Source organism: Canis lupus, chromosome 33 (genome assembly GCF_011100685.1).
Source record: "Canis lupus familiaris isolate Mischka breed German Shepherd chromosome 33, alternate assembly UU_Cfam_GSD_1.0, whole genome shotgun sequence".
NCBI classification, from domain to species: Eukaryota; Metazoa; Chordata; class Mammalia; order Carnivora; family Canidae; genus Canis; species Canis lupus.
The window spans coordinates 19542314-19569592 of record NC_049254.1 but is presented as its reverse complement, the minus strand read 5'-3'; the positions used below and the strand labels follow the sequence as shown (position 1 = coordinate 19569592).

The 27279-nt window shown below is 36.2% G+C and overlaps 1 protein-coding gene across 30 annotated transcripts in view; it reads left to right on the top strand.

The window, feature by feature from the left end:
- ZBTB20 (zinc finger and BTB domain containing 20) overlaps nucleotides 1–27279 on the top strand; it is a 750813-nt gene that overhangs the window by 355724 nt on the left and 367810 nt on the right. The gene's annotated exons all lie outside the window — the stretch shown is intronic.

The window sequence follows — 27279 nt, the reverse complement described above, 5'->3', positions numbered from 1 at the left end:
ACTATAACATGATTTCTCTAAATATTTCTGTGAGAGAATTTGAGATTTCTGAATAAGCAGACAGTAATAAAAATTAACAATTTTATGCACAATCTACTCTTATCCTTAAACAACAACTCCATGGAAGTAGATGCATCAGAATCACTTGGAGTGCTTATTAAAACACAGACTGCTGGGCCCCTCTCCCAGAGTTTCTGATTCTGAATCTAGGGTAAGGACTAATGATTTGCATTTCTTTCATGAGTTCCCAAATGATGCTGGTGGGAACCACACTTTTAAAATCACTATGAGATGTAGCATAAGTACAGAAAAGGAAATTGAGGCTAAGTGGTTTCTAGTCATGGCAGTAAAGTGGCAGAGGACAGTCAAAATTCTAAGACTCCTGACTTGAAATCTTACTATCTTTCTACTACACACATTTTTCTTTACTTCTTTTTCTTTACATATTACTTGTATGTTTTGAATGACTTTCAGTTGCCTTGAGATCCTGAGTGAAATTTCTTTATAAAGGAGTGGTAATTGGATCTTTTCCCCCTTGGATCTAGTAGCTATTCTTGTTGGATTTGTGAAAAGAGAGGAGGCCATTCCAAATTTTAGTGAGTTGCTTTGGTACAAAGGGCTTTTAAGACCAGCCTTATACTCCCCTTTTGGGGATCAGAGTAATGAACTTGAGTCTTCCTTGTGTTCATTCATCATAGCCCATAGAATGATATGAACAGCTTCTCTTCGGTGGACTTATGACCATGTTCTCCTGTGACAATGCTTTGTAAAAATTTCTGCATGTATATTACTTTTTCAGATAGTCAAGAACAAATGTGGTGAGGAATATATGGTGAGGCAGGGGAAAAGCCATTGCAAAGACATTTAGGGCATTGTTACCAGTACTACCTCACCCCGGTATAAGTCTACTGATCTTCATGGGGAGTAGGACAGCGTAGTGCAGAGGTTCGCAATCCAGCTGCACATTACTGTCATCTAGGGGAGCTCTGAAACCAACACCCATGTCCAGGCCTTATATGCAAGAAATTCTGATGATGAATTGTTCTGGGGGTGGGGTCTGAGCATCAGAAGTTTTTAAAAGCTTCCCAGATGATTCTAATGTATAATCTGAGCTAAGAACTACTGGCCTAGGGATCCCTGGGTGGCGCAGTGGTTTGGCGCCTGCCTTTGGCCCAGGGCGCGATCCTGGAGACCCGGGATCGAATCCCACATCGGGCTCCTGGTGCATGGAGCCTGCTTCTCCCTCTGCCTGTGTCTCTACCTCTCTCTCTCTCTCTGTGACTATCATTAATAAATAAATAAATAAAAAAGGAGAATTATTAAAAAAAAAAAAAAAAGAACTACTGGCCTAGTGCTTAAGAGCCTAGATTTTGAAATCAGAGAGATCTGAATTCATATCTTGCTGCTTTTCCTTAGTTACTGTGCAACCTTGAACAAGGTATTTAATCTCTGTCAGCTTTAGTTTTCTTGTCTATAAAATGCAAATAATGACACTCGCTTTGTAAGATATTTGTGAGAATTAAATTTGATGATATGTTGAAATGTTTGACATAGTTCCTGGCTTGTGGTGTAGACCTCTCTACATATTAGCTACTGTTAATGTTGTAATGTGTTGGATTTCCGTATCCATACAGTGAGGGAGCAGTTTAACTTATGAAATGAAGGATGTATTTTAGGATTCTCTAGATGCTTGTCTGTCACCTTATCCATGATACCCTACTCATTTCCATCTCACCCTTTTACTTTCTAAATATACATATTTTGTTAGGTACAGTTTTCGACAGACTCAATCTTTATTATTATATTTTACCAGTTATTACTAGTCTGTCTTCCTCCTTTCTATCAAAACTAAATACTTGAAAAGTAGAACAAATACCTTGAAATTCCCATACGGGATAATAGAGATAATAGAGATAATAGATAATAGAGATGCATGGTTGACAAATAGGTTTAAAAAACAAATGGCAAAACTTTGTAAACATGTACAAAAACATGGCCTTCCAGTTGCTTGCTCTCTTTTCTTGCCATCAGCCCCTCTAAGAGTTCAGATATTGGTAGCTTTTGTCACAAAAGAGAAAGTGTACCCACACCCCACTGCTTAAAGATTACAGTTTCAATTCCGTCATTTCCCCTGATTTCTTCCTATAAGTCTAAAAGAAGCCTTAATACACAGATGAGTAGTAACAATTTTTAAAGGTAGCCATGATTTTTCTAAGCCTGTTTGCTTATCTTTACCTATTTGATTAGGTTATATGTTTCAGATCATTTTATATTACCGATTCAAAAAATTTGATCCCTTTCGAAAAAACTCCTCTTGTTTCTCCCTTAAAATATACAAATTATGTTTTTGGATGGACAGAAAGGAATTATTTGACTGTCCAATAAAAGTACAGATGGTTCCATTTTCCTTGACTCATCTCACAGCACACATTAGTCAGGTCACATGCCTATTTGGGAATTTTTGTAGCACTAGGTCACTTGCCGAGCTTTGGGGCACATAAAAGTCTATTTGCCTGGCTTTTAAGTTTGTGGATCTTACACTGTGCCTGGCATGGAGATAGGAAGGACATTTTTTTTCCATTAAGCTTTTTCACTGTGTTTTGAAAGGAAAAGTTGAAACAGAGTCCCTACTGAGATTTTAACATGTTCCATGGTGGTAACCATAGGAAATAAGGAAACAGAAAATTTTGGGACAGAAGGAAGCCAAGGAGTCCATCTCAGCCTGTCCTCACCTCTCAGATACCAGTTGGACTCTACAATATTATTTTTATCTAGGTGTATATCTAATGCTTTGTATTTCTATAGCTTGCTTTCTGATAGAAGGGAAACATTGCTACTGATCATCATGAAAAAGATTGCTCTCTAAACCATACTCAGTTCCCTCTTCTGGACAAATCAATGGAAACATTCATTCAGATGTTAATAAAGCTAAATCATGGGATTTTTTTATTTGGAAAAATCCATTTTGATGTTTAAAGGGATTCTCAAAGGGTGTTACGATAGAGCCTATGTAAACTACAGTTATGGAGAAAAGAACTTGTTTCACACAAAGATATATAAACACAGAATAATAACATTTTTCTTCATTAAATTCAGGGTGCTTAAATTCACCAAGTGCACACACTCCAAGCCCCCTCCCCAAAAAACACACATTCGCCATCCTTTTCCTCAGCTTACCCCTTGCTCTAACCTCCAAGGATCAAAATATACTAAAATATAAATCTACTCCCATTTGTGAACGATCCTATAATGCCACTTGAGTAAAAGTGCTTGATAGATTTATTGGTCTTTTTCCCTTAAAACTTAAATATGAACATTCGTATGTATGCCTCTGTATGTGTGGTGGGGGGTGGAGGGTATGTTCTTCCTACGGGCAGGTAACATTTTTCAAGTAATCTGGTCTGATAAAGCTCTATTGAAAATTCACAGTTCGTTAACATTATACCTATGCTAATAGTTTCTATTTCCTTTCATTATATGGCAGTTATTATGAATGAGATTCTAAAATACAGCTTTCCATGGTTACCTTCAAATCGTGAAATACAGCTAACCAACTAGTAGTCAAGGCTATTGGTAATTTTTTGATATACATTCAACATGGCAGCAGTTATATTTTCTTTCTTAAATCCACACTAGCACTAAACCTTAAAGTGAATTATGGAAATTCAAAATAATAAGATTTTTACAATTGAGCTCTTTACCAGGTCAGAAATAGTACCTCCCAGCATTGGCACTAGCATTGCTATTATTGCTATTTTAAACTGGACCATCCCAGATTGCAAAGTCCTATGGTACACAGTAAAATTAGTTTTTTTCTCATAATGCATTTTTGAAAGATAAATACCATTTACACGAAAGTATAGACAAAATAGGTCAGATACAGAGCCTATAAAATGGGCATTTTCCATAAAGGCAACAGAAGATTTGCACAAGGAGCAGGTTGAAAAGCAGGGCAGTATAAGGTTAGAATGTCTATGCTCTAGTTCAGATGCTACCATTTAACGAGTTAAACTTAGTTAAAGGATTTAACTTCCCTATGCATCAGTTCGCACATCTGGCTCAATGTCAACCTACAAACCTCCTCCACTTTAGTAATGATCAAGATAATTAAGGTCATCAAATTATTTTGAAGAGTTCAATATTATATACAAATATAGTCTGTTAATGGTCAAGTTTTAAATGGGCATTGGGACCAAATCCTTGGGAAAAGGTTTCTTGTTCCAAGTGATGGAGACTAATTGGGTGATAATCAAAGCCTGAATATTTTGCACCGGTTGACAACAAAGGTAGAGCGAGAGAGAAGCGGCTGCCTTAGGCAGGGCAGTGACAGTAGACTATGGTTCTTAAATTAATAGGAGAAATGAGAGATGCTGGAATCTTTCAGGAAGCATATTACTTGATCAAATGTGTTATGGTTCGTGTATATAACTTTCACATTTCAAGGTCACTGTTCAACTCGAAGGATGAATCGAAAAAGCTTACTGACCAGGGGCACCTCTGGTGAGAAGCAGGGGTTTTGGCATAAGATATTCTCAAACTTAATTCCAGCTCAGGTGCTGGCTGTAAATGCAGATTCTAGGGTCATATCCTTAAAGATTCTGATTCTACAGTAGCTCTTGGACAGGGCCTGTGATTCTTCATTCTAGCCAGCTCCTCTGGTGATTTGGTTGTGGATGTCCCAAGACCATTCTCCAAGGTTTCCTGCCGTAGCCATTCAGTGCTCTAGACTTCAAATTATGCAGCTTCTGGTTAGGAGGAAAACTGAAGGAATCATTTAATGCTCTGCAAAGCCCTACAAGTCAGAACTTTTTATTTATTTTAATGGAAATTCCGTATCTTTGAAATTCTCTGTGTTTGTTCCTACTAAATTTGCATGTTTTAGCATTTAGGAGAGAATACAAATAGATCTGTTTGGTCAGAATTTTTACTTAACTTGGCACTATAGGATCTATCAGAATAAGGAGTCTTTTAAAATTTTTGTTATTTTTTTTGTCCTCTTTTTATGCATGTGCCCAGCTGTCTTCACAAACTAAAATGAATTTTAAAAACATAAATGAACAGTTCCATTTAATATGTTTATTACGTGTTGTCATATGAGGTACTGGTGCCATCTGATCTAACCCATCTAAAATTCTTGAGTCAGTAAGGATAAGCAAGATATATTCCATTACTAAAAATTTTTTTATTATATGAAAGAAAATCTCTCTTATTCCACATATTCAATTTCCTTGTCATTTTACATTATAAATAAATAACAAACCAATTTGGCACATGCCCACCGATTAAAAATAAAAGTTGTCAGAGTGAGAGGGGAAAGACAAAAATATGAATTATTAATTATAATATTAAGCAGCACAAAAAAGCCTAACATGAAATGATATCACCTAAAAAGAGAGTTTATCAAAATGAAAGTGGGACGATGATACAGTCTTTATCATACAATTTGCATTGTTGTCACTTTAAGCCAGAAATATATTTACCATATCTAGTGCCTTTATATCAAATTTGATGAGAAGATATTTTAATCATGGCAGAATGAAGAAGTTATTTATAGAATAGTAGGATTAAAGGAAAGCTCAATTAAAGTCATATATTAAGTTATATTGACCTGGTGGTTATATTCACTATGACATCATACTCTTGCATATTGTTATTCTAAAAATATCCAACTACTGAAAAAAAGCATGAATACTTAATTAGAAGAGAGAGTGATGTTTTTCTTTTTAAGATGATTTTTGGAGCTTACATAAGCTCATATTGGAATGGAGATGAATGAATTTTGGTGTTTCAGTTTTTTTTCTAAGTGGAGATTTCAAGTGAATATACATTTGGTACTGGTTTATAATTAAATACGGGTTTTTAGGAGAGAACAATTTCTTCTCAAAAAGGGAAGCTTTCAGGACTTTAATGGAAATACTTCCAACTATGTCTAAGTCAGTGTTATCCAACATTTGTGAGTGACTTAAGTTTCCTTTTCCTAACTAGGCTAGTATTTTGTTTTTGGTAATTTAAAGGCTCTTTTTTGATAAGGTTTCACTTGTTTCATCAAAAGTCTTTAAATTTCATTTGCAACAAGAGCAGTTCTGAAAAGAATCTCCACATTTGGAGTAGTCTCATAGGAGTTCTCCAAGTAGATTTTCAGAAAAAAAAAATTCACTTGTTATTCCCATGAAGAACAACTTTGGTTCTGCTTAGTAATATTTTTGTTTTAACAATATAGACTGCCTTCTTGACTTGGGTTAAGTTTGCTAGTCCTGTTTCAGCTGGTTGCTCATCACCCTGATAATTTATTCTCTCAGGCATGATGCTATATGATCAGCTCAATTTCCTTGGCATTATTGCCTTTTTTTTTTTTTAACTTTTTAACTGAATTTAGTGCTTATTGAAGTTGAGAGGCAGGTCGATATCTAGGCACAAAGCAAAAAGCCACAAGTCTGTATGCATCTTTGCAGTAAACCAACTGTTTGCTGTTTTTGTTATCACCTACTTGAAATATTTTTTCAAACCGCAAAATCCGTAGAGTCCTATTTAAGAAAAGCTTTCCTGTCATAGAATACCCTGTCCCAATGTCGGCCGAATGGGTTCTAATTTTAATTTATCTTGTCCATGAATTTCTAACTCTGGCTCTTAAAAATATATCATTCTCATTGCTATTGCCATATTACCAAGCATTTTTTAGGCATTCCATCTGTATCAGTATCCACGAAGATGTCTCCTCAATGCAGGTGATGCAGTAATGAAATCAAATGCACTAAAATTTTTCATTTGTCTTCTCACTCTCTTCTTACTAGTAATTTCCATTTGATCAGAGAATACCAGTCCTTTCAGTGTTACTATATTGTGCAAATATTCATCCAGAAATGACTTCCCTGGCTCCTGTAGTCCAAAGAATCTGTTCATTAAGCTTAAACTTATCTTGTAAATCATGTAAGTTTCATGGCCTTCCATTTTTTTCTTTTGTTTCTTTGGGGTTCACTGATTCCCACCATGTACAGCCATTTCACAGCTGCTGTCATCAGCTGCTCTCCCTTGGTGTGATTTATTTTTAATAACATCCTTTTTTGCCCAATTTTGATAACCATTAGTCTTAATAAATTCCTCATAATGTTTAGTTCTTTGAGTTTTACTTTTTAAACCACTGAGTAGGAACGAGAAAATAACACAAGCACTGACAAAAAAACAAATACAAAAATACCAGAATGAAGCCCTGTAATCCTATCTGATAATTGGGGTGCAGGTGGTGAGATATTAACCAGAGAACATTCTAGAAACAGAAAAAATCTAAATAGAGCATCATTCCAGAAGGGAAGAACAGATAGTCAGTAAATTATGAGTAAATTCAGGTCAGAGGAAAAATCAGAAGCAAACAACTGGCTTTTAGATGCTTAGCAATTTTAATAATTACGGTTAATATTTATTAAGAGCATTTTATGTGCTAGGCAACATGTTAAGCAACTTTCATTCATTATTTTATACATTCATTTATTTCTTACTACAAATCCACAAGAATCGGTATTTTTATTATTTCTTCCATTTTATGGAAGTGACAGCTGAGGCTTAGGCAGTTTAAGTAATTTGCCCAAGAATTCACAGCTAGGACTTTGGAGCCCAAACAGAAACCCAGGTACATTTGTAACCTATACACTATGGTACATTTCAAGTCACGGCCTTTAAAAACTAAATACACACAAAAATTCTGGTTTGACTACTATATAATAGAGACCATAGAAGATATCAAGTCAATTTATTATTGACTTATACTTCAGTGTTAAGAAAGTCTGAAACATTTCCATAGTAGAGCGTAGTTCAGGTTTTGGAAAATGGATCTTTCAACTCAGGTTTGCTAGTTCCATTCTCTGTAGTAGTGGAAAATCATTTTTGGCTCACTCTTTTTCTGCCATTAAACAATGACTGATTAATGTTAGGAAAAAGTCTTCTGAAGTCTTTTGATATAATACATTTGGGGTAAGTGTAAAAATAAATGAATAAATGTCCATATATTACGTAATTAATAAAAGCAGTACTTCTTACCTAAAGAAGTTTCCATTGACTTATTTTTTGGTTAGTTAGTACTGTTAAATTTTAAACTAATATATTAAATTATGATAACCTGGCATTCTACAAATATCTAATGAATTTCATGTACTGGGTAAATTTAAGACAAAGTGACTTCTTTTGATGCATGATGCTTTCATAATAAATAGTCTATTCCTCATTGTAAAAATATCATCTTTCTTAGGCTTGAAGGGATAGTAGCCAGTATATGAAATCTGGTTTGGGCCCAGTATATCTGCTGTATGCAGTGATCTAAGCCAGCAAGTCAATAAATTCAGAAAATAAGCAGTCTGGAGCCAGAACCATGAGAATTGTATGGCCTCGAATTGGAGGGATCATACAAATATTTTGATCCAGGGATTTTTTTCATATTTCTTTTAAACAACAGAGTCCTCTAGCACTGGGTGTTATATGCAACTGATGAATCACTAAATTCTACCCTGAATCTAATGATATACTATATGTTAACTAAACTGAATTTAAGCAAAAATAAATAAATAAAAAATAAACAACAGCATCCTCTTTTCAAAATAAATGTGATTGTATCCTTTATGTATGAACTAGTAAAAGTAGTATTTTATTAAACTCATTTTATAAATTAGAATTGTTTATCATAGTAAATATTATAAAAGTCAGTTTCTGAGGTATAAATATATAAAGGTAATACATGCAAAGAAATACCTTTATATATAAATAAAGGTGAATATGCAAAGAAATGGAAACTTAGGACTGGATTGTTATATCGGCTTAAGCTTAGTTTATTTTTGTATGAGGAATGGAATACTATATGGTGTCAAGAAAATCATGAGACACACATAAGCAGTTGCATGTATCAACAGTTTTTTGTTTGTTTTTAAAGAGCTTGCCTTCCAATTTCAGAGCCTTAATTTGAGGCCTATGTGAAAACTAGTTAAACTTACTGTACATATTTAACTATTAGCAACACATCAGTCTCCAATTTTTTTTTTAATTACATAAATACATTTAACCAAGCCTCCCACCCACTTCCCCTCCAGCAACCCTCAGTTTGCTCTCTGTACTTAAGAGTCTGTGTTCTGGTTAAATGGTTGATGAGAATTAAGGATGGCACTTGTGATGAGCACTGAGTGTTGTATGTAAGTGATGAATCACTAAATTCTATACCTGCAACTAATATTACATTGTGTGTTAACTGGAATTTAAATAAGAACTTAAAAAAGAAAAATAATAAAACTACATAATACATTTAATTTGCATGTCATTTTTATCTCAATTATAAATTGATACAAATATATAATTTTTAGCATTTACATTTTAATTCAACATTTAACTGCTCAGTCATCTCTTTGTAATCATTTGTTTGTGAGCTTGGGGACCATGGAGCATAGTTTGAAAACCACTAATTTGGTTCAAAATTTAAGGAAATAACCTTATTTTTTTCCCTCTATTCCTTTATTATTTAAGGACAATTCAACCCTTTGGGGATGCTTTTTCTTATGGGTTTTGGTATAGTTCAATTCTTTCTTCAACTAGAGGTTAAAGTCCTAAAGGGCAAGAATCTTGTTTTTGTTTTTGTTTTTTTGCTTTGTTCTCTTCACGAGACTAATATTACACATTGTGCATAGACATGGGGTTTGCCCAGTCCATAGTTACCATCTGTGCACACTAGAGAATTTGAAAAAAAGGGCCTAAATCTCAATCTCAGTCCTCCTCTCATCTATCACTCTATGTTTCTACACAATGATGTTGATAACAAAAACAGTTCAGTTGAATTCTCTGGGCTTCTGGTTTTCAGAGCTCCCAAGAAGGGCCTGTGTATTGACAGATTGTGGCTTCTATGGAGTGGAGCTTTGAGGGAATAAGAGCAGTTGAATGGTAGAAGAGGGCTCAGGAATAGGACCTTCTGATGAACCAGAGCAAAGGGAGGAAGGGAGATAGAGAAGAAGTGAAAAGGTTAGGTAAATGCTACTGTAGAAGAAGGAACCATTTACATGCTAGAGGCAAGACAGTTCTGGTACTTAGTGCCTTCTCTAAAAGCTTCGAAGTATACAAAAGAGGGATCAAAAATCAAAATTGACTATCCGGACCACAAATAAAACAATCAAGTACAAAGAGAGAATGTGGTAAAAGCTGTGACAACCAACCAAATGACATCAGAGACAGAACAAGAAAAATGTGTGTGGAACCCAGAATACTCTGCTGCTTTTCAACCTTCCATCAGGTTTTGGGTATCCAGGTAGGCTTGGCCATTAGGGAACGCCCCAGTAGGAAAGTCATGCCTTACTGAGACCACTATTTAACGAGCCAGTGAGGAAATGAAAGCAAATACAGTATGCTGTGAATTCACAGAACCCAAACTAAGTCTGTTTTTACAAATGGGTAACATTTCTACCAACTTACTTGAAAAAAACAGTTTTTATAATATAGGTGTTTACATAAAACCAATAAAATGTCTTGTGTGTGTGAGAACATTTTGCTTTCATGTGGTAGACCATTTACCTCCTCTTCAGAGTCTGTTGAAACATTTATTTTATATTCTCTATTTTATTCCTGTTGCAGCATTTATGTATGATTTGTTTGTTACTTTTATCAGTTGATCTTGCCCTCCCCATATGCTCATGTCTCACTGGCCTAGTTTCCCACATTCAGTATGTGATCTCTAGCCCTTCTTAAATATTAATTAGTGTAATTGAATTCCCTCCAGTATTTCTAACCTCAGGCACCTGAATCTTAGTGTTTTTATTAGAAGTGATTTGTGCATTTGAAGTCCAACCTGCTTTTCCATTTCCCATCCCCCCACCCCAAACAACTTTTCTTGATTAGGTAAAGGTCGGGGTACATGCCTGCCTCAGAGAAAGTCTTTGTGGAAAAATGAAAGTGTTATATATTACAACCTTTCTCAATGAAAGACTGAAAAATACAACGCTGTCTTGAATCTTTGGCCAAGGAAATCATCCAGAGTAAGAAAAGGAGGTAGCCCTGTCCAGGGGCACAGCTACAAGTCAAAAACAGAAGTCAGGCAGAGCCATTCGTAGAGATGAAAGCAAAGCCTCACCTAATCACAGCCCATTCTCCTCTGCCAGCATGGCCAGGCCCAAGGACAGCACCTTAAATTCTCCATACTCTTCTAGTTTGCAGATCTACCCCTGACCAGCATCTCTGGATGCAATCCATGATTACACAGGAGTGACTCTATTCCTTGGAAGGAAACAGGAAAAAGGAAAAGGAGAAGAGCCTGAAAATAGGGCTAGAGAACCATAAGCTAGTGAGAGGATTTGCCAATAAGATAAGTAATTATTGCCATTTGTAGCTGAGGAGAAGCAACAAAAAGTGTTAGATAACTAGGAGTGCAAAACGTGTTCTGATTTTTGGGAAGTATAAGAAGATAGTTTATAAGGACAAACAACATGATGTCACTCCTGAGAAAGACCTAGATGTATTATTCAAACAATAAAGCATAAAGCGGTGGTTTATGATTCCCCTGAAAGAAATGGTGCTTGCTATAAACCAGAATGACTTCAGTGAAAGCGGATCAACAATATATGATCTGATCTTGCCTGGTTAGATGTACAGGTGGATTGGTACCTGGTTGAATGACCACACTATTAAGTGCAAACAAATGGCTCAATGTCATAATAGAAGAGATTCCTATGGAATAAGTCAGGAGAATCCTAAGCCGTATTTTGGCCACCATTTTTTTTTCAATTACTGGGATGAAAGCATGTCCATCAGAGTTGCAGATGATATGAATCCAAATACATAGAAAATCTATGGAATTAAGAAATTAAGATATCATGTTTCAAACATCTTGAAAGACTAGAGCAATGGAATGCATCTAACCAGAGGAAACTTTTAAAATGGATAAAGGCAAATTTTTGTCTTTATATTTTTAAAAGATTTTTCATGAACTCTCTGAGTGATATGTGGCTTAACAAATTAGTACAAGAAATCTAAATGAATAGGAACATCTTCAAAGGAAAGTGACCAGGAGGGTAGGGAAATGAGATGTGTGATATGAGGAATGGTTAAGGGAACTGGAATTGTTTAGAAATTCACAAAGAATGAATATGATAAGTATGTTCAAGTATATTAAGGATTGTCACATAGAAGATAAATTATGTTGTTTCTGTGATTCCAAGTAGAACACAACCCAGTGATAAAACATACAAGAATAAAATACTCAGGTCAATATAAAAACTAACGTTTTACATCCTTTTGTGCTCAAAGGTGGAAAACAAACAAGAAGGAAAAATATTAGTCTGGAGGACAAACCTAGATTAAAACTTGGTTATGCCACTTATTGATTCTGTGTCTCTCTCATGTTTTGAATGCCCATAATCTATTTCTGTACCGATAAAGTAGATTTAACCAATTCCTACTCGGCAAGTTGTAGAACTTTAGAGCGTGTATTAGTTTGTGCAGACTGCCATAAGAAAATATCACAGACGAGTAGCTTAAATTACAGTAATGTATTCCTCAGTTTAGGAGGTCAGAAGTCCAGGAATCAAGGTATCAGCAGAGTTGAATTTCATGTGATCTCTCCCCTTGGCTTGCAGAAGGCCATCTTCTCCCTGTGTTTCCTCAGCCCTGGTGTCTCTTCCTCTTTTTATGAGGACACCAGTCCTAGAAGATGAGTGTCCCATTCTTAGGGCCTTATTTAACTGCATTTATCTCTTTAAAGACCCTATCTCCAAATACAGTGAGTTAGGGGATAGGACTCCAACATGCAAATTTGGAGGTTGAGAAGGGGTCATATTCAGTCCCTAATATCAACAAATATTAACTCTTGAGACCAAGATGTTTAAGCATGGACAGTCACTTTACAGGAATGTTTTATAGGATGGTAAAGCCTTAGATAATTATAATACATAATTTTGATGAACTCCAACACTAATATTCTGTCATTATAAAAATAGTATCTCCAGTGAAGCATCAAGTCTGAAATTCTGCAATGCTCAGTCGTAAGGTAAGTTGTTCACTACATACAACAGTAATCTTTAATAAATGTTTTCACTTAGTATTCAAAATTCCAGTCTGATTTCACTGATATTTACTCATATCCTAGACCTCCCTTAACTTCTAGAGCACAAATTCCCGAGATGCATTCTAGGTGAAACCTCTTTGTCTTTTGTGGGAAGATATTCCTTTGCCAAACCTTTAAATGCTCTAAATCAAAGTGCCTGGGTGGCTCAGCGATTGAGCATCTGCCTTCGGCTCAACGTGATCCTAGAGTCCCAGGATCGGGTCTCACATCAGGCTCCCTGAATGGAGCCTGCTTCTCCCTCTGCCTGTGTCTCTGCCTCTCTCTCTGTCTCTCATGAAAAAATAAATAAAATCCTTTTTTAAATAAATAAATAAGTGCTCTAAGTCAGAAGTTGCATATATGCAAGTGAAGGGCGAATATCACTATCTTAAAAAACAAAACAGGCAAATGGTAAAAGTAAATGTATGTACAAACTAAAAATTGCTTATCAGTTATACAAGTAAATGTGTGTAAAAACTAAAAACAGCAAGAGGTATGGCAATTTAATCCAGAAGTTTCAAAATCTGAATCTACACCTTGGAGACTTTTGAGTTGAAGATAACAAAATGAGTAATTTATTTTGGTCATACATCTTACACTGTTTTCCTCATTTTAATATGCATAGGCATGTCCACATATATTTTTTTAAGATTTTATTTATTTATTCATGAGAGATATTATTCAAGAGATAGAGAGGCAAAGACATAGCCAGAGGGAGAAGCAAGCTCCATGCAGGGAGACCAGTGTGGGACTCGATCCCAGAATTCCAGAATCACCTCCTGAGCTGAAGGCAGACACTTAGGTGCTGAGCCACCCAGGCGTCCCTGTCCACATATTTAGAAACAGAGTTTAGGAACACCTGGGTGGCACAATCAGTGAAGTGTCTGCCTTCAGCTCAGGTCATGATCCTGGGGTCCTGGGACGGAGCCCCACGTCTGGCTCCCTGCTCAGTGAGGAGTCTGCTTTTCCTCTGCCCATTCCCTGCTTGTGCTCTCTCAAATAAATAAGTAAAATCTTTTTTTTTCTTTTAAATAAAAAGAAATTAATAGTTTAAAGTTGAGCCTATGCCAGAGGGCAACCTTTGAGGTTGGTTAGTCTTTTGGTTTGTCTTTTTTGTAATGACCATTTCCACGGAAATAGGACTGTGTTGTCACCTGTGTCTGTGGATAGTCGGAGTGACTTTTAAAACTCAGTATTCTAAGCCAGTGAAATAATACATTCTCTTCTTTTTTTCTTGACAGACTAAGTAATATAAAGTTGCACATCTTCTCAAGGAGTGTGTACCTTTTTGTCAGATGAACTAAAAACAAACAAAAAGCCTGGACACTAGTAGTGGTTGTAACACTTGGCAATTGAACAAGCTTCATCTTGAGAGGGCCATTTACTATAACTAGACATTTACAACTTTTACTATAACTAGACATTTACAACTGAGAGTCAAGTCTAGGGTTTGGAAAGTCAAGTCTAGGGTTGCATGGCATCTTGGGCTGAATTACCTGCATTCCAGCCCCCAAGTCTGTCATTGGTAACCTTGAGCAGATATCAAATTCTCTGAGCCTTGTTCATGTTATGTAAAACTCTATAATTGAGGGGCACCTGGGTGGCTCAGTGGTTGAGCATCTTCCTTCAGCTCAGGTCATGATCCTGGGGTCCTGGGATGGAGTCCCACATCAGGCTCCCTATAGGGAGCCTGCTTCTTCCTCAGCTGACGTCTCTGCCTCTCTCTTTTGTGTCTCTCATGAATAAATAAATAAAATCTTTTTTAAAAAGTTCTATATTTGGAATTCTTTTCAGGTCAGCACACAGTTTGACCCAATGTGACTTATTTCCTTCTTTGATCCTTAATTCTCTCACCTTCTGATGGGTATAATATTAATACTTTCCCTACTTAGCTATCCCACGGGATTGTTGAGACAATCAAATAATACGATGTTTGTGTAAGTGCTTTATAAACTGTAAAACACTATACAAATGCTATTTCCTTCTTCTTATGAGTGGATGGGGATGCTTAACTAGAAATGGAATTGGGACCAGCCAGGAATTAACGTTGATACTGTTTCCTAAGAGACGTTAGAGGCCTCATGTTTTTGTCTATTTAAATTGCTTGAACTGATCTGTAAAATGAAGATCTTTAACAAGAGGTATTAAAGTTTATTGTCTATTTTTCTGTGGTACTTTCCAGGGAACATAGGAAAGATTTTTTTCCTTTCAGTATTTTCCCCCGTATTATTGGGTTGCTGTCTGTTCTTGAAAATACTAAGACAAATTCTTATCCTTTGTTAACTATGGGAATCTGGGCCCATGGTGCTTACTATCATTATTTCCGTTGTACTTGTGGTAATTGTTGTTATTGTTATTATTAATTATACTTTGTAATTATATAGCTTCTTATTTTAAGGAAAGATAAATGGCTAAAAAAAATAAACAAGCTGCTGTTATTGAGGGATTTTTGGAGTGTCAAACATTTTAAATCCACTTTTGGCCTTTTTTTCACAAAGACTTCTGCATGAATCTTCAAATAGAATTTTTTTGGGGGGGAGTCTGCCATTGAAAATAAAGTACTAACTAGTGAGATGACGCCCTTGGAGTCACGCATGAGAAGATAGAGTCAGAGCCTTTCATTTCTTCCTTCTACCTTTTACAATATTTCCTACAGTATAGTTACTAAATAGTGATTGTTTAGGAGAAAAAGTTTGAAGCAGGAAGTGGAAATACTTGAACAGTGACCCAGGCCAAAGTAGAGAGGTCTTGTTGCCTCAGCTCATTCCTGATCGCCTGTTGAAGAAAAGAAAAAGGTGAAGGATGACCGGAGGGGGTTGAAAATAGTTTGTGGAGTATGGGGCAGGCAATCAAGTATAACCCAAGTACAAAATGTGCCACATAGATTGATAGAGGATCTTTGGAATAAAAAGTCCACCCACTGTCTTTAATCTCTTGGTTCTATTATTTTCAATTCTTGAATATTCTTAATGCTGATGAAGTGTTCTCTAAGTTTCCAGGTTGATTGGCCTGGGTCCCCATGGGGCGTGGGTCTCTTCATTCCCACAGTTAAAGACCTGACTCCAGTAGTGAGATTAGGAGGTTAAAGTAAGCATTTGTTTTTCCTTAGGTAACCTCCATGTAGGTTCTTCTGTGACTTGGTATGCAACTGGCGATGAAATTTTACAGGAAATAGAAGGTTATTCAGTTGTCTAATCATTTCTTACTATGAGGAAAATCCTCTTCCATCCAACTGTTGTCATCTTCTAAAGCAGTGGTTCTCAAAGTGACCAGTAGCATTTGCACACCTAGGAATATATTATAACACAAACCCCTGGGCCTTACTGCAGCCTACTGAAATGAAACTTTGGGGTGGAGTACAGGTATTTGTGCTTGAATAAATCCTCCAGGTGATTCTGACACACAGCAAAATTTGCAGACCATTGTTATAAAAAGATGTTGAATTACACTGGGAAAATATTTGAGCAATTAAAAATTCCACCAGAAACCAAAGGTGATTTTGGAACTTAGAACCTCTATTGTTTTACCCCAAATTATCTCTTATCATATTATCCTAAACTATTTAACAATTTTGTCCTAAACTACTTAACACTTTCTACCTCTGACCTGCAGGTCATAGCAACATCTCCCCTGTAGCCTAAAATGGTCTTTGTCGTACTTTCTAGACAAATCTTATTTGTTCTGAATTATCAAACTCAAATATCTCTCCTTGCAAAAACCTCACCAGTCATGTCAACTTTCTCTCAATTTTGGGTTTCTTTAGCTCTCAATGTCTGTACCATTTATGTAAGTCTTATCCATGACATATCTTGTATAACAAACTGTCAACTATTACAATAAACAACTGCTTGCATTTATTCAGTACCCACTCTGGTCACTGCAGCCTTCCGAGAGAAGTGCTATGCCTGAGTTTCTGAGATCTTCAGTAGCTTACCCTAACTCACACAGTACGTATCAAAGAGAAGATTCTCCTTTAGCCTTACACTTGACCATGAGACTATATTATCTAGTAATACTGATAAACTTTCCTCATATTGTTATCTTTTTTCTCCACAGCTTAATTGTATGCCCAATTACAATTTAAGACCATAATCCTTTTGTTATCTTTACAATAACTTTTAAAATATAGAGAATTCATGCATATCTGTTAACATATTGTACTACAAACTATAAATACCTTTCTGGAATTTGTTTTTTCTTTAGGAAAACCTTGAAAGTGAAAGTTTTAAAATTTCCTCTTAGATCCAGAACACTCTCCATTTATAGGTAGAGTATCTTTATTTTAGCAGATTAATTCATTGATTGCATTTAAAATATCCAACTCACCATTGTGCACTGATTTTTATCATCAATTTTGATAAATGCATTTCAAGAATACTTTATAATGCCTTTCAAGGAAGAAATAGCTACTTTTGTTATTTAAAGAATTTACTGATTTTTAGGAAGTTTATTTTTTTGTAAGAAGAAAAACATGATGAGATGAAAATGAATCTGACCCATGCCTTTATACTTGCACGTACCCAGTAGTGATGAAAAAAAATTGAAGATATTAGCAGCTTAAAAAAAAAGATATTAGCAGCTAAATACTAATTATTCAGGAAGTTTATTTTAATTGAAAAAAAGTGGTTTTTTTGTTTTGTTTTTTACTATGTAAGCATAACATATTCTGTGAACATGTTTTATTTGTGCATAACTTAAATTCTCCTGACTAAGTTCTGGCCTAAGGAAATGAAAACATAGCCACACTGTGTGGCTATTTGGGGGATAAATATTTGGCCAACTTATATTCCTTTATAGCTGTTTTATAAAAGTGAGGATCCTTGACCCTGAGTCAAAATCATGTGGATGGTTGCTAAAATGCATGTTCTTTGATTCCAGCCCTGAATACTGAATTACAATCCCTGGTTGGGAGCCCAGCAAGTTACATTCATAACTATCACTTCCAGGTGATGGGAATGCACAATTAAATTTGAAAGTCATTCTTATTTGAATTCTTTTTTTCTCTCTGAGGGATCAGATCTTCCAGAAAACTGAGCAGTGAGTTTCAAAACTGATGTCTTAGGCACAGAGCCTCAGTGACAACCTTAAATTATTATTGTATTTGCCTTCAACAGACTTTTATTCAGTTCTGATACTTTTGTTTGCCATATACTCTTATCTAAATTAATGAGTTCAAAACCCAAATTTTTTTGTGTTTCTTGGCCCCATTTTAAGGATCTGATCATTGAGGCTTGAGAAGTAATTACTTTTCTGAAGGCCACCCAACTAGTAATTAGATTCAGTTTAACTCCAGAATGTGTGTTCTTAAACTCCAGAACAGGACTGAGTCACAATTTAAAATCAGATCTTTTTAATCCTGCCTTTTCTCTTTCTAAGAAGTCAGCTGCATAGTAAAAGTGACAACAGCTAATTCCAAGTTTGTGTCCAAACTCTGAGATATTATGATGCTAGTCAGTGGTCATCTTAAATTATGTGTTGGTAGCTGATGGGCTCAATCGGTAAACTATCACCTTCAGTGTTCTCAGATGGATCAATGGAAGCATCATCAACATAAACCTGTCTGTATTGTAGTCTTCCTTGTCTTCTATTGTTCTTAAGAGACTTAATATATATTCTATGCAAAGGTTACTAGAAAAAGCTTTTTATCATTTTATTAAGGGATTTTCTACACCATATCGGGCTTCATTTCCCTCAACAATGGTTTGTTTTGATAAATCTTTTGCAAATACAGCTGGTACACTGTAGAGCTGACTCAGTGATTCTTAACATTGACAGCACATCCAAATCACCTATGGACTTTGAAAAATATACAGATGCATGGTTCTAACTCCTACAGATACTGAATCATTGCATCTGGGGTGGGGGCTCAATGCTGATTGTTTACAAAGCCTCACAAGTGCTTCTATAGGCATCCAGGATGGAGAATCACTGATCTACTAGTTCACTTGATAAAGAATTTGAGACTATCTTATACATTAAAAGAGCAATTGAAGGAAGCAAAATCTTTCCATAAATCCTACACGGAGTCCTTTGAAATAAAAGTGGGACTCGTGAGCAGCTTGAGAAGCTGTTGCTTGGGCTATCCAAATATTCAGATTTGACTCTCAGATAATGAAAAGGCAAGAAATAAGAAGCCATTAGAGCATGGTACTAAGTGGAATTATGGGAAACCATCTGTAAAATGCTGTGGGGTTTGGAAGGACCTGTTCTTTTTAATAGACATTTTTGTAATAGAAAACAGGGTAATGGAAATAGCAGCATATTTTAATCTATCTGCATTTCCTTCAGATAAAAATAAAATAAAAGGGAAGGGCATAACCTTGCAAATGTATCTTGATCTGATATTATTTTTGCAAGTTAGACAGATATGGGGCCACGAGACAGCCCAACTCAGGGCTAGCTATCAAATCAGAGCTCACTCTTCAAATCCCAGCACTAATCGAGATGATAAAGAGCTACCTTTCGATTAATCCTGCTCTGGACTTTAGACGAAAGATACTGCAGTTTAATTACTGAGCGAAATTCACTTTGTCTGATCTGCCTGTCTTTGCTGTAATGTCATAATATAATCAGCATCACCCCCATCTGAAACATGGGGCTGTGAAGTCCAAGAACCTGTGTGATTGGAAGAAATAAAATGATGCTCAAACAACAACCAGCCGCAGTGCAGTAATTATTCAAACCTTGTTTTCATCGGTATGTCACTCTCCTATTGGCTTGTCATGACAGCAACTGAGAAAAGGATGGGAGAGCATGTGATTGAAAGGGAGATTGACCTGAAGGAAACGGACTAGGTGTGGGAGGGAAGACCACGCTGTATAAAATCTTAAGGCTAATTAAACTTGGTTTTTCTTTAATATATATATCCCACTGGCTGCTCCTGATCCCACAAGTCCAAGCTAAACCATTCAGCTGATATGTCTCTCTGCAATTAAAATCTCCCCTTCAGTTGAAACTCTACAGTTTTTACTTCTCTGAAAATAATTTATTTTTCTTTTAAAACTGGCAATTACTTAACAGATTTTTTTCTATAAGCCTCAATAAAGTTTTTGTAATTTAAACTCAATGAGAGAAGAAGGTTGCAGATTTTCTTCTGTCAGAGATAATGGTCTTTGCAAGCATCCTTTCTAAGTTTGCACGGACCCACTGCCTTACATAGAAGCGCTGAATCCAGATACCTGGCTTTGCTATGAATTGTTACCCTATCTTACATAAAATGTTTACAGTAACTTGGGATCCCTGGGTGGTGCAACAGTTTAGCGCCTGCCTTTGGCCCAGGGCGCGATCCTGGAGACCCGGGATCAAATCCCACGTCAGGCTCCCGGTGCATGGAGCCTGCTTCTCCCTCTGCCTATGTCTCTGCCTCTCTCTCTCTCTCTCTCTCTCTCTGTGACTAACATAAATTTAAAAAAAAAATGTTTACAGTAACTTGCCCTAGGTCCTTTAGTTAGAGAGTGGCTGAGCCAGGATTTGAACTGAGATTTGTTTGATTCTGGGTCATACTCTTTTGACTCTACTCTTCTTCCACCCTTTATTCTTACTAATTTATGGTTAATACCCCTCCAGTTGATTCATTTAACACATTGCTGAGCAGCTCCTATATGCCAAGCACTGTGTCATACTCCACATATACATTAGTGAACCTTGGAAGGAAGAATCAGCTAGTATCTGTCTTCAAAGGCTTTTAAGTTTGGTGGTTCAGTTGCTTTTGTGACTTCTATTGTAAATTAACATTTTAAATCCAAAGAGCAATTGGACCATTGAGAACAAATGTAAAATATGAAGTCCGGAGCTCTTTTCTATTTCCCTGTTTTTATTCATAGTATCACCATTCTACCCATCACCTCAAAATCTCAGAATCAATGTTCCCAAGAATCTTAAAGTTTTATAAAACCAATCATCAAGTCTCATCAAAATTTGCCATATATGATCCATCATCAAGGCCCTTAAGCATCAAGGTTAAGCAGACAGGCTCTGGAGGCAGATGACCTGTGTTTGAATCCTGGCTCTATCACTTATTAACTGTATAAACTTGAAAAAGTTGCTTAATCCTCATCTTTAAATAAGAAACAATAAAAAAAAAAAAAAAAAAGAAACAATAGAGTTACTTGCCTTTTAGGGTTGACATACAAATTAAATGGGTTAATCTACATAAAGCACACAGTTCAGTGCCTGGTACATAGTAGAGATTTAATAAATATTATCCTTTCTTCCTTTAAAGTCTCCAGAATATTTAATTTCCTTTCTATTTCTACCTATGCTACCAAGGTCAGATATTTATCTCATAGTTCCTGGTTTATTGCAAGAGTTCTCTCTCTCTCTATCTGTCATTATCTCTGGGCTCTCCCTGTTTCAAGTTTTTCTGTCCACCAACCCCAGTTACTTATACTAAAATACCAGTGTGATGATGCCAGTGCCTTATGTATAAACCTTTACTAGACCTCTTTTGCCTACAGAATAAAGTGGATTAGATAGTCCAATATTCAAGGAACCTCTTCAAATTCCAGGCTCAATTTATCTTTCCAACATTATTCCTATTCCAATTCCCACTAACTTGTTTATTTGTTGCTCCCAAATATGTTTTTCATTCTTTGCTTCCACGCCTTTTCTCATGTCCTTCACTTAACCTGCATCTTATCACTTCCCCATTGTCAGTTTTGACATGAAATGATTCTCTTTAAATCCTTGTTTTGAATACTGATTTGCCTTGTATTGCAATTTTTTTGCATTATCTCAATGATTAGATATTAAGTACCTCAGACATAGGTCAGTGTCTCAATATACATCATTGTTTGCCCAGCGGCATCCAGAGAAACTCAAACATAGTTAAGTATACAGTGAATATATGCCAAACGAATAAGAGGTCTGAATTTGGAGTTCCTTCCTTCCTCTAATTACCTTTTCCTTCTCACAAATCACTCTGAATTTTGTCCAATATTCCTAGTGCCTGTTGATCTTTAAATATTTTAAAACTTCTCCCTCCTTGCTCCCCTTCCCTGAGCACTCACTTTTATAATGTCTTTCCATTCCACAGCCATCCCCTCGGTCATCATATTCATTCATAGGCTGCTAATGGGTTCTCGTTCTTCTAGTTCATTCTATACCAACTACATCAATACTAGGGTAATACTTATCTGTAGAACAGAAATAACAGAACCTGGTCTTTTACTTTTTAAAGTTGTCACAAATGGCATTATATGTATGTGGATATGACAGTATTTGACAGTATACTATTTTATAAACTGCAAAAAGCTCTATAACCATAAGGTATAGTCTATAGTGTCTAAATATTTTCCAGTAAACATGTAGTCATGTATTAAATATATAATTAAAAATATCAACAGTCAGGTCCGATAAGCTGTATCATTTCTTGTATCTAAATAAGGTACACATGTGTATCTAAGGATTATTCTTTTACATTCTTATATCTCCTCCTAGATCTCCTCTTTTTCCATCTAATTCACTCTTGTCTTGAGAAACTCACATTAGTTGGCCTCACCTCATCTGCGGGGCAGTTGGGAGTCTTCCTTAAAAGACCTTCACTGGAAAGAGTCTTTTTTTTTTTTAAGATTTATTTATTTACTTTAGAGAGAGAGTGTGTGTGCATGAGTAGGAGAAGGGGCAGAGAGAGAGGGAGAAACCACCTAAATACTCCCTTGCCTATTTCTGTCACTCTCTTCCAAGGGGATCTGATATACTAGAGGCAGTAAAATCTTTACTCCTTCCTACTGGCCTTTTGGCTCCTCCTGCTTGTTTGGAGTTTTGAGTTAAATTTTTCAAGTTAATATTTAACTCATGAGATAACTGTTTACAAAATTGTTGGTTGGCAATCAGGGATTTTTCCCCCCCTGGATTAATATGGTTAAAGTTTAACTTAGTGGAACAGCTCATAAAAAAATAATAAATATATGTATATAATTAAATAAAAGTACTAACTCTGGGAATTTTGCTGATATGTCTTCTAGACCCAAAATGGAATATTTGTTCTAGTTCAGATAAAAGAAAGACCTTGGCTATAGGTCTGGCAAGCCAACTCTGTGGAAGAATTTAAGTAGAAGGGGAAGCCTGAGTCTACTTTTGGGTAGCAAATGACATGCAAATAATGAGAACATCCCTTTTTTTCTTAAGAAAATGCCCTTACGCATAGCCTTGGTAACATCCCATTCAAAAGAAGTTGTTGGGATTCCCTCCAAATAGCATATTTGGATAATATTAGGCTTTGATCAGTCCTGTGCTATCTTGACATTCTGCATTGTCAGTGACTTTGTATAGTACAGTGTTATCAAACTTAGAGGCAGATGTGAGATGAAATTACTCTCTTTAGGTATTACCCTTCAGCCATATTCATAAGTCAGAAAGGACTGTCTCTTCTCCTGAGACAAAGATGAACTCAAGCTCCATCTGATGATTGCCAGAGCATATCTTGCATTCCTATGGGAAATCTTCATGCTTTTGTTAGGGTTCATGGGTACAATCTAGAATTGAAACCCTATTTGGGTTACTTCGGTTTACTTGGGAAGGGGTTTCATCTTCTAGTAATGCAGACCTCAAGGAATAGTTGTTGGAGAGACTTGGGGAGCAATTAAGTAAATCTCGTGAAACTAGAAGGGGCTGCATATATGTGAATTTCAACTTTAACATGGAGTTCTCCGAAATTCTGTGCCATGAAGATATGCTGTGTTTTGGCCATATATAGAAATCTGCTTGGCCAGTTTCTAGTTAAAGGATCATTTTTGGATATTCAGAAGTCAGTTGTTAATAATTTTTGCTATAAGAATTAATCGGCTTAAAGCCAAAACAAGAACTAGATTTTCAGCCCTATTCTGCATTCAGAGTCATAAAGCCAGACATTCAAAACCTGGATATCTCATAAACACCTTCTTAGTGTTTGTTGTTTTGCCAAATATGCTGTGTTTATCCCAAATCAGAAGCCATTTGAGATAGAATTATAAGTAATAGATTTCAAATTTGAAGAGACTTAAGCAGGTTTTAAGTGCCCAATAAGGCAAGTAGGAAAAACTAGAAAGAGAGGTGTTTCAGAAATAGCCAGTGTTTCAAGTAGAGGACATGGTTAACCATGTTAAATTGCTGCTGAGAAGATGAGTAAAATGAGAATGAAAATGTGAACATTGGACTTGGCAAGAGCAGACATGTTACAGTGGAATGGAAAAAGCCACATTGGAGTAGGTTGAGGAAAGAATAGAAAGTGAAGATATGAAAAAAGAAAAAAAAAGAAAGTGAAGATATGGTAATAGCTAATATAGACAATTCCTTCAATAAATTTTGCCAGAAAAGGAAGAAGACAAATGGAAAGTGACTGGAGAGAAACTTGGAATCAAGAAAGTATCATATAAAGATATACAAAGCATGGTGGTTTCTTGTCTTATTTTATTTTTTGTGTTTGTTTAATTTGCTTCCCCAGGTGAAACACGACACAAATAAGAATCAAAGCCTGAAATCTGGAGTAAAAAGAGATGAAAAAGGCAAAATTGGCCTTGTGAAATGTAGAAGGTATTGGCTAAGATTCAACAGATTTTGGTTCCACGTCAAACTCTACCAGCTACTAGTAATATTGCCCTAAATAACTTTTCAGTATGAGCCTACTTATTTATTGATAAAATCTAAAGTCCATTTATGATATTTCAGTTCCAGAAAGGAAAAAATAACAGACGTATTTCAGAAGTCCTTCTTTAGTAGAAATAAAATTTATATCATTTTTAACCATTGACAAAGCACTGTATTATTTAGACAGCATTCATATCTTGTTAGTTAACCCTCACAAGACTCCTACAAGGTAGATGATTATATTGTTTTTACTTAACAGGTAAGGAAACCAAGGTTCTGAAAGATGAAGTAGCTGGCAAAATCATATGGTGTGTAAATAGCAGAGGCAGAGCTGAACCCCAAATTTTTAGAATATAATTTAAAGGTTCTTCCCACCTCATAGTGCTCCCTCTGTGGTGTTTTATTTTGTTTTGCTTTTTTCCCATCACTTCTCAGTGAATCCCTTTAAAAAAAAAATTGATCTGGTTTCCATTATTTTTATTTCTTTCCATTCTGCTTCTTCAGGGATTTCTGAGTATGACCACCTCCCTGAATATCTGCATTTCTTCACAAAAGGGAACCAAATGCATAGGGATCAGAGGTCTGTATTAAGTGCCTAGGAAGAATAACCCTACACCAAAACCTTTTTACCAGTTTAGTGATAGTGTTTCAAACACCCATGGAAAATTAACACTCTGACCATCAATGTTAGTGGTGGAAACCCCTTCATAATATCTTGTCATTTGGACTTACCAGCTTTTAAAACCAAACAAAGTAGGAGGAGAAGATGGGAAATGTGAAGTAGGAGAAGAGATGGCATGGAGGGGTCCAAGTGTTGCTTAGTATAGGCCCTGCAGACCAAAAATTATTGTGTTTCTAACACTATTGATTTTTTCAGCAGCTGATATTTCAATCTGGGTGCAGTGTGTCTGTGAGTCTACGCACACTGTCAAGAAGAAATATGATAGTGTCTTAAAAGATTAATAATATCGCTGGTCCTCTGGAGGCCTGTCTTAATTCACTGGCCTGTTCCCTGGCATGTACTGTAATTTATCTAGTCTGATTTGAATAGCAAATGGCAATCGGCTGCCATTAGGGAAATGGGCATCATTCTTATTGATCCAGCATGGGCTGGATTTTATTTAAGGAGAACTGCAAAATGTTATTACCTTCAGGAAGAGAAACTGAAAAGGGAGCTTTTCCCTCGTGTATTTTGGAAATGTTCTACCTTTAAAAGAAGGGAATGGATTGTGGATTTAGGAGAACAGAGGGAGATGATGATCCTATTGTGTGAACAGGGACATGTACAGGCTGTTTTCAACATAATTGTTTACCAGCAGGAAAGAGTGCTCATGATTATGAGAAAGAGGCCATGGCCTCAGAGGTTAGAACATTGGAGAGTTAGTCAGATCTGATCTGTTTCCTTGTCCAACTTTGTGAAAAGCCCCTGGTTGCTTGGAATTTACTTGTCAATCTATAAAATGGGCTAAAAAAATCTACTGGCCACATGCAAGGTTTACTTAGCGTTTGTTTCACATCCTGAGAGCTTGGATAAATGGTGCTGTGGAATAAAACCAGGAAAAACAAAGAGGGCCTATTTGACATCGGAGGGTGAGGTTTCAATATTTATTATTGCTCTTCACTTAGAACTCTTGAAGGAACAGGTTATGCGCTGAGTGGAGCATGACGAACTAGTCCCATAATTCTCATTAACCATAGCAGGCATCTCTCAGGTGAAGACTGAATATGTGGACTTTAATGTTCACCTGTTAGTGGCAGATCTGAACCTGCACTTGTAACTTGTTCTATAGAATCAAGGAAAGCCATCAGCATTATGGTAGCAAATGTGGGAGACAGACCCATTTTGCCCATTCTCTATGCGCTTTGTCCAGAGGTAGGAGCTGAAAGAGCCATTCCCATCAGAGCAGTGGAGATTTGCTGTGAGGGAGCACATGCACATTCACTCTATCCACAGCCTGTTTTAGCAGCCTCTGAAGGGGAGAAAGGTATGACAAAGGTGGCTAGAGGAAGTGCTCATTGCAACTGAAATTCTCCTCCATTCCACCTCGGGTTGTTATGGAAAGAAACGATAATGTGCTACAGGAAATGGCCAAGTATAAAAGCAATAAAATAAATTGAAAATGACTTTGTTTTTTTGAGCGGCAGTAATTGCTATATGTTGTGATGTTTGCATAAGGAATTAGTTAATGTGTAGCAGAATGGCATGTGATACTTTTTATTTGCCTGATGACTATAGTCTCTGAGTGAATGACTTATTAAGGTTAATAAAGAAAAATTTGCTTGTGACTTGTAATGATCCAATTGCTAGAATTTAGCATCCCCTTATGCATTGTTGCCTAAAGGGGAGAAGGAAAAAAACCCACACACATTAATGGCCGACTGGCTCTGATTTTTTATAGTGGTGTGAGAACAAACAATGTCTTCTAAATTGTTGGTCTGTCTATCTTTCTGCCTGCCTGGGCAGGAACGTTATGGCTTTCTTAATTCTCCTGTGTGATTTATCATCCTAAATTCATTGTTTTGCATAACTCTGCTCAAAATGAAGAAATGTCATTATTTTGCAGCGAAAAAGTTGTCATTTGCATAATGCCTGCCATTAATTATTGTGAGACTAATGCAGTTGTTGATATTTTTAGGGCACAGTGGTACAGCCCGCA